The 12,848-nt window shown below is 38.8% G+C and overlaps 1 pseudogene; it reads left to right on the forward strand.

The window, feature by feature from the left end:
* The first annotated feature begins 216 nt into the window (after positions 1-216).
* LOC123782421 (26S proteasome regulatory subunit 7 pseudogene) lies at positions 217-6,751 on the forward strand (annotated as a pseudogene).
* Positions 6,752-12,848: the final 6,097 nt, after the last annotated feature.

The raw sequence follows: 12,848 nt of genomic DNA on the forward strand, positions 1-12,848 counted from the left end.
AGAACGTGGGCTCTTGTCTGGCAGGTGTGGATTTACATCCCAACTGTGTACCAAGAGCTGTGTGGCCTTGGACAAGTCACTCTGCCTTTCTGAGCCTCAGTCACCTCAGTTGAGAAAGGCAGTGGGGAACAATCCTTCTTATATCTTCTATAGCATTGAAAATGGCAATGCTGGGAAGGGGACTGTCACAGAGACTAGCCGAGAAGCAGGTGCCCCATGGATATGTGCACATCTGCTCTCAGAGGTAAGCATGCTGTGCTGCTGCGATGGGACTTGTGGCCTGGCAGCCCGTGTCTTCTCTTCCCAGTGAAGGCGGGCTTGGAGTTGGGTGCTTTGTCCCTGGAGTGGCCAGGAGCTCACTGCCCCCACCCGGACTCTGAACCTGGCATTCTGGCTCGGGTGATCTCCAGGGTGGGCCTGGCCCCCTGCCCCTGCCACTGTAGCCCCAGCTGGCAGCCTGGCAGCCAGGCTTGTCCACGCTTATCAGCTCCTGTGTTTGCTCAGGATGGGTACGGGCCTCCTCCTCCCCCTCAGAAAACAAGAAAACATGTTTTGGCAGTGGCGGGGTGGAGTGGGGTGGCCTCTCTGGCTCCAGGCCCACCCCCCAGCAAGGCCGCCAGCGGGCAGCAGCCTGTTGTTATTGGAGGGATAGCTGGCTCTCCAGCCGCCCGTTTCCTCCAGCTGTCCAAGCATGGCTGGCTGGGGAGGAAGCCCCCGGTCTGTGGGGCCCTAGCCGAACCCCCTGTCACAACAAGGGAACAATGGCCTGGATGGGCTGATGGGTGGGTGGCAGGGCAGCCTTCTCTGTTCCCCGCTCCCATCAGCAAAAGGGACAGGTTGATGGAAGGTCTGCTTCCAGCTCGCCTCTCCCACCCATCTTGTTTTCCACCTTGTCGGGCATACTGTCTCCCATCACGGGGCCAAGGAAAACAGCAGCCTCAGGAAATGTCTCTGGCCTGTTGCTGGGGTTCTGCGGCTCTGGGAGGTAGCAGGCTGGGGGAGGGAACCAGAAAGGGATTGGCATTGCTCAGCCTCCATTACGCCTGGGACTGTAGCTAAGGAGTCATGGTCTGTTTCCCCAGAGCTCCTTGAGGACTCTGTCTCCCTGCATCTTGTGTCTTCAGGACCAGCACGTGGCCAGGAACAGAACAGATGGCAGGAATGTTGTTGACTAAATCAATGGAAGATTGAGCATATGAATAAGTTCAATTTCTAGCTCTGCTACCTCCTGGCTGTGTGACTTTTCGCAGGTTACTTAACCTCTCTGAACCTTACTTATCTCATTTGTAGAATAAGTACTTCATAGAATTGTTATAAAAATGAAATATGCTTCTAGCACTTAAAAAATTTATTTATTTATTTATTTATTTATTTATTTGAGAGAGAGAGAACATGAGCAAGGGAAGGAGCAGAGGGAGAAGGACAAGCAGACTCCGTGCTGAGCACAGAGCCTGATGAGGGGCCCAATCCCACAACCCTGAGATCATGACCTGAGCTGAAACCAAGAGTTGGATGCCCAACCGACTGAGGCACCCAGGCACCCCTGTGCTTCTAGCATTCTGATTTTTCTCCAGAGGAGTCTGGGACACAATAAAGCCTAAGAGATTCTAACTAGTGTTAGTATATGATTGTTGCCATTGCCGTTGTTGTCAGGGTGTGATTTGGCGGAGGTTGCCACAATATGTGCAGTAAGAGGTCTACAGTTTTGTCTCCGTGGGTATAGGAGGGGAGGTTGAGCAGATGCTATCTCTCCTGGGGCCAGGAGTGCCCCTCCCCACGTGTTCACAGCCCTCTCCATTGTAGGCTGGCTTCGGGAGCCTGGCCAGTCTTGGCAGCCTTTGGGGATGAGGCAAGTAGTTTTGGGGTCCCTGTAGGGCTTAAGCATATCAGAGGCTGTGCAGGCCCCTACCGTCTGTTATCTAGTGTAATCTTCACAACGACCCCGTGAAGAAGACATTAAAGATGGTGACATGGCTGGTAATTTATAGAGATTTGGATCTAGGTCTTAGAAACACCAAGTTGTGTTCATTCTATTATGCCTCCTTGTCTAGAGATAACGACATGCTACTTAGATGTGGGATTTGGCCTAGCAGTGACTTTAGACTCAGAAAGTAAAGATGGAGCATAAAGCCAGGGATGGAAACTGAAGAGCGGGACGCTGAGCCCAGCATGAACTAGGGCTTTTGAGGAATTGTGTTCAGAGTAGGAAGGACAAGGATTGAGCAACACTGTATATGAGTGTATATATACTGGAGTAGCCAGGGTCTCAGTGTCCTCCATGAGATCCCCCCTATCCTCCGGGAAACAGAACATGGAGAACACGGATTCTTTTTTTTTTTTCCTATAGAGAGACATTGAGAGACAGAGAGAGAGACAGAGAGAGAGAGAGAGGGGAGTGGTGGTGGGGAGGGGCACAGGGAGGGGGAGAGAGAGAATCTTAAGCAGGCTCCATGCCCAGTGGAGAGCTTGACGTGGGCTCAATGTCATGACCCTGAGATCATGACCTGAGCCAAAATAAGACTCAGGCACTCAACCAACTGAGCCACCCAGGCGCCCTGGCAACCCATTTTTAGTTGCCTTGTCCAGAGGCAACTCATATCACATGCATCCACATTCTAGCAGTAAGAACTAGTTGCATGGTACTACCTAGATGCAAGGAGGCTAGAAATGGGGTCTAGTAGTGTATCCAGGAAGAAGAGACAACATGATTTTGGTGAGCCCCAGCAGGCTCTGCCACAAAAATATCAATAATTTATTTGTATCAATTATCTATCTATCTATCTATCTATCTATCTATCTATCTGTCTGTCTGTCTGTCTATCTATCTATCTATCTATCTATCTATCTATCTATCTATCTATCTATCTATCTACCTAACTAATTAACAGTTATTGAACTCTTTCCGTATGTGAGATACTGTGCTAAGCTTTGACCCACCGGGTACAGGCAAGGCACCCTGTGCTCGGGCAGTTGCTCACAGGACTGATGCTTGCTTCATTTAAGTTATTGGGTCTGAACTTGTACGGAAGTATGTAGGTGAGGGGGCTCGGATGGTTTGCGAGCTTTTTGAAATGACCAGAACAAAAAAAGCCTGCCTTATCTTCTTTGATGAAATTGATGCTATTGGAAGCGCTTGTTTTGATGCTGGTGCTGGAGGAGACGATAAAGTGTGGAGAACAATCCTGGAACTGATCAGTCAGTTGGACGGTTTTGATCCTCGAGGTCACATTAGGTGCTGATGGCCACTGACAGATCTTGACACTTTGGATCCAGTACGATGAGGCCAGGGAGATTGCATAGAAAGATTGGATTTAATTTACCTGATCTAGAAGGTTGGACTCAGATTTTTAAGATTCAGTGAGTGTTGAAAGAGATATCAGATTTGAATTGTTAGCACGACTGTGTCCAGATAGCACCAGTGTCGAGATTAGAAGTGTCTGCACAGAAGCTGGTATATTTGCCATCAGAGCAGGGAGAAAAATTGCTAGTGAGAAGGATTTCTTGGAGGCTGTAAATAAGGTCATTAAGTCTTAGGCCAAATTCAGTGCTACTCCCTACTATATGACTTACAACTGAGCCCTGAAGACAAACACTTCTCTTAATTGGAATCCTAACCTTATTATAGACTTGTTAATAACCATCACACAGGAAAAATGAAAGGGTTTCAAAACTGTATGCTTTCTTCAGATGTCTTTTCTCTGTCGTGCAATAAAAGGTATCTAATATCTAATATCGTTAGGCAGAAAAGCTTATTTACAATGGAGGTTGACTGTTTTCTGATCCACTACCATTTAAGAGTCCCATGTCATGAGGTGCTTCCTTAGACCATGTATGTTCTAGGCCTATGTTGGCTGGGTGATGATTGTCTTCTCCCATCTGCCGAGTGAGGTGGAGCTAATGCATCTTGATCTAAAGCATGCAAAAACTTTCCTACCTAATTTACTCGTAGCAGAGCTGGGATTCAAGTCCAAGTTCGTCAGCTCCATCGCCTATGTTCCTCGCCTTCGTGCTCTTCTGTCCCTTATCAAAATAGCCCATCTAGGCATCTAGGCACAGGACCACATGCGTTTCAATGTTTTATTTTATTTTGTTTTCCTACCACATCAAATAATAAAGCTTTGGTCTCCTTTTTTAAAGTGGAAGAAGTATTTCGTGTATTAGCTTTTGCTTTGCTATTTGAGTTGATTTCAAGTTAATCAAGAAGAATTAGTGATTTTAATGGCTATTGATGTAGTAAAGCAGAAAGAAAAATATATACACATATAATCTAATTTAGAAAATCCAAATTGGTTTCATACAGAGAAGTACTTATTTTCATCGTATAAATTAATGGTTTAAAATTTTGATGAAGGTCCTGCTAGACTTCTGGTCTACAGCGAGGTATTTCTAAAAATAAAGTTGTATTAGGATCCTTAAAAAAAAAAAAAAAGATACTATGCTAGGTTCTCTGTAGAGGTCATCTCATTTGACCCTTGTAATAACCCTTGTTGGTTGATACTAATGGAGATGACTTAACTCTTTACAGCTCAAGAAACTAGTAACCATTGATCTGCTTTCTCTCACTGAAGTTTTGTCTTTTCTAGAATTTCAGATACATGGAATCGTAGTGTAGCATCTTTTATGTTTGGTTTTTTTCAGTTAGTGTGTTTCTGAGATGCATCATGTTGTTGGTATGATCAGTTTTTTTTCATTTTAGCCATTCTGGTGGGTTTTGTGGTAGTATTTCATTATGATTTTAATTTATATTTCCTTACTTTCCAAAATGTTACTGAACATCTTTTCATGTATTTCAGTTATTGCTTTTGATGAAGTCCCATTTATCACTTTTTCTTCTATGATTTGTCCCTTTTGTGTTCTAAGAAATGTTTACCTAACCCACATGTTTCTGTTCTTTCTGCTCGTAGAAATTTTATATTATTAGCTCTCATGTTTAGGTTTTTGACTTACTTTCAGTTAATTTTTGTGTATGGTGTGAGCTAAGGGCTCAAGTTCCTTTTCCCCCTCCCTATCCAATTGTCCCAGCATGGTTTGATGAAAAAACTATCCTTTCCCCACTTATTTATCTTGACATCTTTGCAAAAACTCAATGGAGCATGTATGGATGGATCTATTTCTGGACTTTCTATTTTGTTTATTGATCTTTATGTCTATCCTTACACCAATACCACGCTTGTTGATTATAATAGTTTTATAGTTAGGCTTGAAAACAAGTAGTGTATGTCTTCCAACCTAGTTATTTTTCTAGGTATATTGCATTTTGATATAAGTTTAGAACCATTTTGTCAATTTCTACCCAAAAAGCCTGCTGGAATTTTGATTGTGATTGTATTGAATCTATATTATATTTAACTTATGTTTTATTTAATTTAGAAATCAATTCCAGGAGAATTGACATCTTAAAAGCAATGAGTCTTGTTATTCATGAACATGGTATATCTCTCACTTATTTAGACCTTCTTTAATTTCTCTCTGCAATGTGTCATAGTTTTCAGGGTACGGTTCTTGTACATTTTGTTAAATTGATCCCTAGGTTTCCATATTTTTGATGCTGTTGCTAATGGCACTTTAAAAATCCCAATTCCATTTATTTTTTGTGGTATATAAAATGAAGTTGAGTTTTGTGTATTGACCTTGTAAATTGAGATCTTACTAAACTCACTTATGAGTTCTAGTATCTCTTCTTTTATCGATTCTTCAGGGTTTTCTAAATAATCATGTCATTGGAGAATAAAGACAATTTGACTTTTTTCTTTACAAAGCTGCCTTTTATTATTATTTTTTCTTGTCTCATTGCATTGATCAATACTTCACCATTAAATATGATGTTAGCTATAGATTTTTTGTAGACACTCTGTCAGATTAAGGAAATTCTCTTCTATTCCTAGATTACTGAAAGTTTTAAATCATGAATACATGTTGAATTTCATTAAATGCTTTCCCCCCCATCTATTGAAATGATCATGTGGTTTTGATTTTCTAATGTTATATCAAACTTGGATTTCTGAGATAAAGCTCACCCATAAAGTGACTTCTCTTTTCTATATATATCCCTAAACTTTTGTTAGGGACTTTTGTTGTCTATGTTCATGAGGGGTATTGACCTGTAATTCATTCCTTCCTTCCTTCCTTCCTTCCTTCCTTCCTTCCTTCCTTCCTTCCGTCCTTCCGTCCTTCCGTCCTTCCTTCCCTTTTCCCTCCTTCCCTACCTTTTTTTTTTCCTTGCAATCATAAAGTGAGCTTTTCTATTTTCTGGAAGAGTTTGTATAAAATTGTGAGTATTTTTTCCTTACATGTTTGGTAGAATTCACCAATGGTGTCACTTGGGTCTGGAGGTTTTTTGTTTTTTGTTTTTGTCGGGGAGGTTTTAAACTACAGATTCTATTTCTTTAATAGATATAGGGCTGTTTCTGTTATTTGTTTCCTCTTCTTTCTCTTCTTCTTCTTAGTATTATTTCTTGTTTATTAAGATGAAAAAAAAATTTAAGACCCAACAAAACAGCTAAATGATGAGTTCAAATGATATATTATTTAGTGAATTGAGAATCTGTCCAAAAAGATTTTCTGGGAAGAACAATTATCCAAATGTGACTGCAAATTTGTCTCTTTTTAAACTTTAAAGCATATCGTTCAAAGTTTTGTGCTTTTTAGCTTGTGTGCATGATAGAAATTCCATACATTGTTTTCTCAATGACAATAAAAAGCATAGTTTATTAAAAACAGAAGTAAAAATAAAAATAACTTGAAAAAATCACTCACAGTTTTGTCTTTGGTATATGGAGGTTGTTCCAGGGACCCAACCAAAGCTCCTCATCCTCTGAATGCCTGTGGTCACTATGGAATTCCAAAGTCTCCTTGATGTTCTTACTGTCAACCACAGACTCCTGTTCAACTGTGCTTTTCAGCCTGTGCCCCAATGGCTTCCCTGTTGTATTGTCAGTCCCCAAAGGGCAAGGGACAAATGTAACCAGAGTTGGTCTCGTGTTCATCTTCCCAGTAGAAATTGGCCCCTTCGATAATGTGTTCAGGGGGACAGTCTCCTCATGTGTCACTGCCAACTTCTTAAGTTTCTTAGAGGGCCTCCCCAGTCAGACAGGAGAAGTAGCTTTTAAGGTGTCGGTGAGGCAGACACCGTGGGTTCTCACTACGGAAACATTCTGTGCAGTATATAAATTGCCATAGATGTTACTGTGTGTGTTTGGATTGTGAAGACAGTTTCTCTGACATTCCGGAGCAATGTATTCTCCAGTGGAGCTAGTTTCATATTCATGATTGACAATCAATGTGATCACTCTTTATCTCACCCACTGCCAAAATAAAGAACAACGAGTCACTGTCAAAGGAATGAAAAGGGCAAAGATTACAAGAGCCCTGTGAAATCCAAAACCTTTGATAGAAAGCTATGGGGTAAAAAACTCAAGAGAAGTAGAGAGAAGAAACTCTTCATTTACATCAGATTCTTTACTGCCAACTGTCTAGTGGTTTTAGTGCTCAACTTCTGAAGAAAGTGTTGCTCAATTAAGAAGCAGACATTTCAGGAAGCACTTGTATATTTGTTTCTTCTTGAATGTTCTTTGGTTCGTTGTGTCTTTTAAGGAACTTGCCCATTTTATCTGAATTGTTGAATTTCTTGGCATGAAGTTGTTCATAATATTTCCTTATCATTCTTTTAATGTCTGTAGTGGTGGCCACTCTTTAATAGTTGATATTTGTGATTTGTGTCTTTCTTTGATCAATCTGGCTGGCTGTTTATTAATCTTATATGTCTTTCTAAAGAACCAGTTTGGTTTCATTGACTTTCTCTATTGTTCATCTTTATCTCTTTTCTACTTTGTGGACTTCTGATCTCATCTTTGTCATTATTATTTTTTTTAAATATGGATTCACTTTGATCTTTTTTCTAGCTTCTTAAAGTGGAAGCTTAGACTTTTGCTTTTGGAACTTTTTCTTTTCTAATAGAAGCATTTAAATCTATCCATTTCCATCTAAGCACCATTGAGCTGCATTGTAAAATTTTATGTTGTGTTTTCATTTTCATTCAATTTAAAATATTTTCTAATTTTCCTTGTGACTTCTTTTTACCCCTGGCTTATTAATAAGTGTGTTATTTTCTAAATTTTTTTTCCAGGTATCTTTCTATTGGTGATTTCAAATTTAATTCCACTGTGGTCAAAGAACATATTTTGGATGATTTAAATTCTTTAAAATTAATTCAGATTGGTTTTATAGCCCTAAATATGATCTGTCTTAGTGATGTTTCACGTGAACTCAAAAAAAGTGTGTATTCTGTTCTTGTTAGGTGGAGACTTGTATAAATGTCCATTGGGACAAATCGGTTGATAGTAATTTTTTTTAACCATTTATTTATTTATTTGAGAGAGGGACAGACAGCACATGAGCAGGGGAGGTGCAGAGGGAGAGGGAGAAACAGCCCTAGCTGAGTGGGGAACCCAATGTGGGGCTTGACTCCAGGACCCCGAGATCATGACCTGAGCTGAAGTCAGATGCTTAACTGACTGAGCCATCCAGGCATTCCAGTTGATAGTATTGTTAAAGGTTTTTATATCCTTAATACATTTTTTTGGGTCTATTTTTTCTACCAGATTTACTGAAAGAAGGGGATTGAAATCGTTAGCTATAATTACAGATTTATCTATTTCTTCCTTCAGTTCTATCAGTTTTGCTTCATGTATTTTGAGACTTTTCCTAGGTGCATGCATACCTATTGTTATATCTTCTTGAACTGGTGCCTCTACAATATGAGATGCCTTCTTATCCCTGGTTATATTCCTTGTTCCAAAGTCTATCTTGTCTGACATTAGTATAGCTACTCAATTATCTGTTAGTATTTGCACAGTAAATTTTTTCCATCCTTTTCACTTACAAAAAAATATTTTTTTTTACAGCAGTTTGAAGTTCACAGCAAAATTAAGCAGAAAGTACAGAGAGTTCCCATATATCTCATTTCCTGTCCCCACCCCCAAACCTTTCCCACTATCAACATCTGGGACCAGACTGCTACATTTGTTATAATTGATGAAACTACACTGATACATCATTATTACCCAAAGTCTAAGGTTTACGTTAGGGTTCACTCTTGGTGTTGTATATTCTATGGGTTTCGACAATTGTATAAGGACATGTAGTATCATACAGAATAGTTTCATTGCCCTAAAATCATCTGTTTGTTATTCATCTTTGCTATTCAGGATTATTCATCCCTCTTTCCTCCCTAATTCCTGGCAACCAGTGCTGTTTTTACTATCTTCATAGTTTTACCTCTTCCAGAATGTCATAGTTGAAATCATACAGTATGTAGTCTTTTCAGGTTGACGTATTTTACTAAGTAATGTGCATTTATGTTTCCTTCATCTCTTTTCATGACTTAATAGCTTGTTTCTTTTAGTGCCAAATGATATTCTGTTATTTGGATGTACCACAGTTTATTTATCTATTTACTTACTGAAGGACATCTTAGTTGTCTCCACGTTTTGGCAATTATGAATAAAGCTATAACCATCTATGTGCAGGTTTTTTTGTAGAAATGAAATATCAAATTTGGGTGAATACCAAGGAGCACAATTGCAGGATCAAGTGGTAAGAGTATATTAATTTTATAAGAAACCACCAAACTGTCTTCCAAAGTAGCTATACTACTTTGCATTTCCACCAGCAATGAATGAGAGTCCTTGTTGCTCCATATTCTCACCAACATTTGATAGTTAGTGTTCTGGACTTTGGGGATTCTAATAAGGGTGTAGTGGTATCTTGTTTTAATTTCCCTAAGACATCTGATGTGGCTTATCTTTTCATATGCTTATCATCTGTATATCTTCTTTGGTGAGATGGCTGGTAAGGTCTTTGGCCAATTTTTTAATTGGGATGTTGATTTATTATCATTGAGTTTTAAGAGTTCTTTGTATATTTTGGATAACAGTTCTTTATTAGATGTCTTTTGCAAATAATTTTTCTCAGTCTGGGGCTTGTCTTTTCATTCTCTTGACAATGTCTTTCACGGAGGAGAAATTGTTAATTTTAATAAAGTCTAGCTTTTCAATTACTTCTTTTATGGATTGTACCTTTGGTGTTTGTTTAAAAAGTCATTGCCAAACCCAGTGTCATCTAGAGTTTCTCCTATGTTATCTTCTAGGAGTTTTATAGTTTTGCATCTTATATTTAGATCTGTGATCTGTTTTGAGCTAATTCTTGTGAAGAGTTTAAGATCTGTGTCTAGATTCTTTTTTTTTTTTTTTTGCATGTGGATATCCAGTTGTTCCATCATTTGTTGAAAAGATTATCCTTTCTCCATTGTAGTGCCTTTTCTCCCTTTTCAAAACTTTACCATATTTATATGGGTTTATTTCTGGGCTCCCTATTCTGTTTCACTGATCTACTTCTCTGTTCTTTCACCAATATCACCTTGTCTTGATTCCTACAATTTTATAGTAAGTCTTGAAGTTGGGTAGTGTCAATCTTCAATCTTTGTTTTTCTCTTTCAGTATTATGTTGGCTCTTCTGGGTATTTTGCCTCTCCTTATAAACTTTATGGTTGGTTTGTTGATATCCACAAAATGACTTGTTAGGATTTTGATCTGGGTTGCGTTTAATCTATAGATCAAGTTGGGAAGAACTGACATCTTGATACCATTGAGTCTCCCTATCCATGAACACGGAATATCTCTCCATTTATTTAATTCTTTGATTTCTTTCATCAGAGTTTTACAGTTTTCCTCACGTAGATCTTGTACATATTTTGTAAGATTTATACCTAAATATATAGTTGGGGGGGTGCTAATGTAAATGGTATTGTGTTTTCAATTTCAAATTCCAATTATTTATTGATGGTGTATAGGAAAGTTATTGATTATTGTATATTAAACTTATATCCCGGCAACCTTGCTACATTGCTTGTTAGTTCTAGGAGTTTCTTTGGTTGATTCTTTTGGATTTTCTACATAGATAATCATGTCATCTATGAACAAAGAGTTTTATTCTTTTCCTATCAATATCAATATCAACTAATCCAAATCCACTTTCTAATGATATTATACCACTTCATGGGTAGTGTGGGTAGCTTATGATAATGAAATAATCCTAGTTCTTTCTCACTGTCCATTTCATTTGTATGCACACACATGCACACATACAGACACACTTGAATAGATATTTGCTATTATTGTTTTTGAACAAACCTGTTAGATCAAATAAAAATAGGAAAAATAAAAGTTTTTATTTTATCTTCACTTATTCCTTCTCTGGTTTCTTTCTTTCTTTATGAATTTCTGACCTATATAATTTTCCCTCTCTCTAAAGAACTTGTTTCAACATTTCTTTCATGGCAGGTATACTGGCAAACAAGTTCCTCAATTTTTGTTTGTCCGAGAAAGTCTTTATTTCTCCTTTATTTTTGGTTGGTGACTTTTTCCTCTCAAATCTTTAAATATTTCACCCCACTCTCTTCTTTCTGAGAAGAAATTGGATATAATTCTTAGCTTTGTTCCTCCACAGGTAAGGTGTTTTTTTTTTTACTCTAACTTCTTTCAGGACTTTTCTTTATTTTTTGTTTCCTGCAATTTGAATAGGATATGTCTGGGTCATATATTTCACATATCTATGTCATATCATATTCAAATTTCAGGAAATCAAAAATAAAGGTGTTAGTGTTTTCTTTTGGAGAGGGGTATTTATCTTGCTTGGTGTTCTCTGAGCCTCCTTGATCTGTGGCTTGTTGTCTGACATTAATTTGGGGAAATTCTGAGTCATTATTTCTTCACATATTTCTGCTATTCCTTTCTTTCCTCTTCTGGCATTCCTGTTATGTGTATGTTATTTTTATAGTTGTCCCACAGTTATTGTATATTCTATTCTGTTTTTTTTTCAGCTTTTTTCCATTTTGTTTTTAGTTTTGGAAGTTTCTATTGAGATATCTTTAAGCTCAGTGATTCTTTCCTCAGCTGTGTCCAGTCTACTAACAAGCCCATCAAGGGCATTTATCATTTTCCTTTACAGTGTTTTTGATCTCTACTATTTCTTTTTGATTCTTTCTTAGAATCCCATCTCTCTGCTTACATTACCCACCTCCTCTTGTACCCTACTTTATCCATTAGAGTCCTTAGAATATTATTCATTGGTGTTTTAAACTCCCAGGCTGACAAATCCTGTCATATCCATGTCTAGTTCTGATGTTTGCTCTGTTTCCTCAAACTGTGTTTTTGCTTTTCAGTATGCTTTGTGATTTTTTCTCTTGATAGCTGGTCATGATGTATTGGGTAAAAGGAACTGCTGTAAGTAGGACTTCAGTAATGTGGTGATAAGGTGTGGGTGCAGGGGAAATGTTCTATAGTCTTATGATTAGTTTCAGTCTCTTAATGAGCCTGTGCTTCTGGATTATGACCTTCACAAGTGCTTCTCAGCTCTGTCTACATATCCTCCTCCCAATTATGTGGAACAAGTTGGCTGGAGTGGGCTGGGGTTGAGTGCTTTTCTTCCCCTAGGTCAGTTAGGCTCCTATAAAATGCTGACAGATTAGGTTCTGGTTCAGTAGTTTCTCGGAGGGCAGACCTTGTTCAGAACAGAACTCTCTGACGTATTTCAAAATGGCTACTTTTCCCTCCCATTGCAGGAAGCATGAGGGGACTTTTCTCTGATATTCACTGTAAGAACCTAGTTGAGCCTTTGAAGGTAAAACTCACAGAAGTGTGGGGACCTCCCCACCCCATGACTGGGTCCCCCTGGAATTTTGGACTCAGACTTGTCTGTGCTGCGTTTCTAGGAATTTGTCAATTATTGCTTAGGTTTTCCTACCGTGGCACCTGTTCTGTCAGAGGTCTCAGTGGGTGGGTCTTATCTGT

This window comes from Ursus americanus, chromosome 33, assembly GCF_024610735.1.
Source record: "Ursus americanus isolate L20-20 chromosome 33, mUrsAme1.1.p, whole genome shotgun sequence".
NCBI classification, from domain to species: Eukaryota; Metazoa; Chordata; class Mammalia; order Carnivora; family Ursidae; genus Ursus; species Ursus americanus.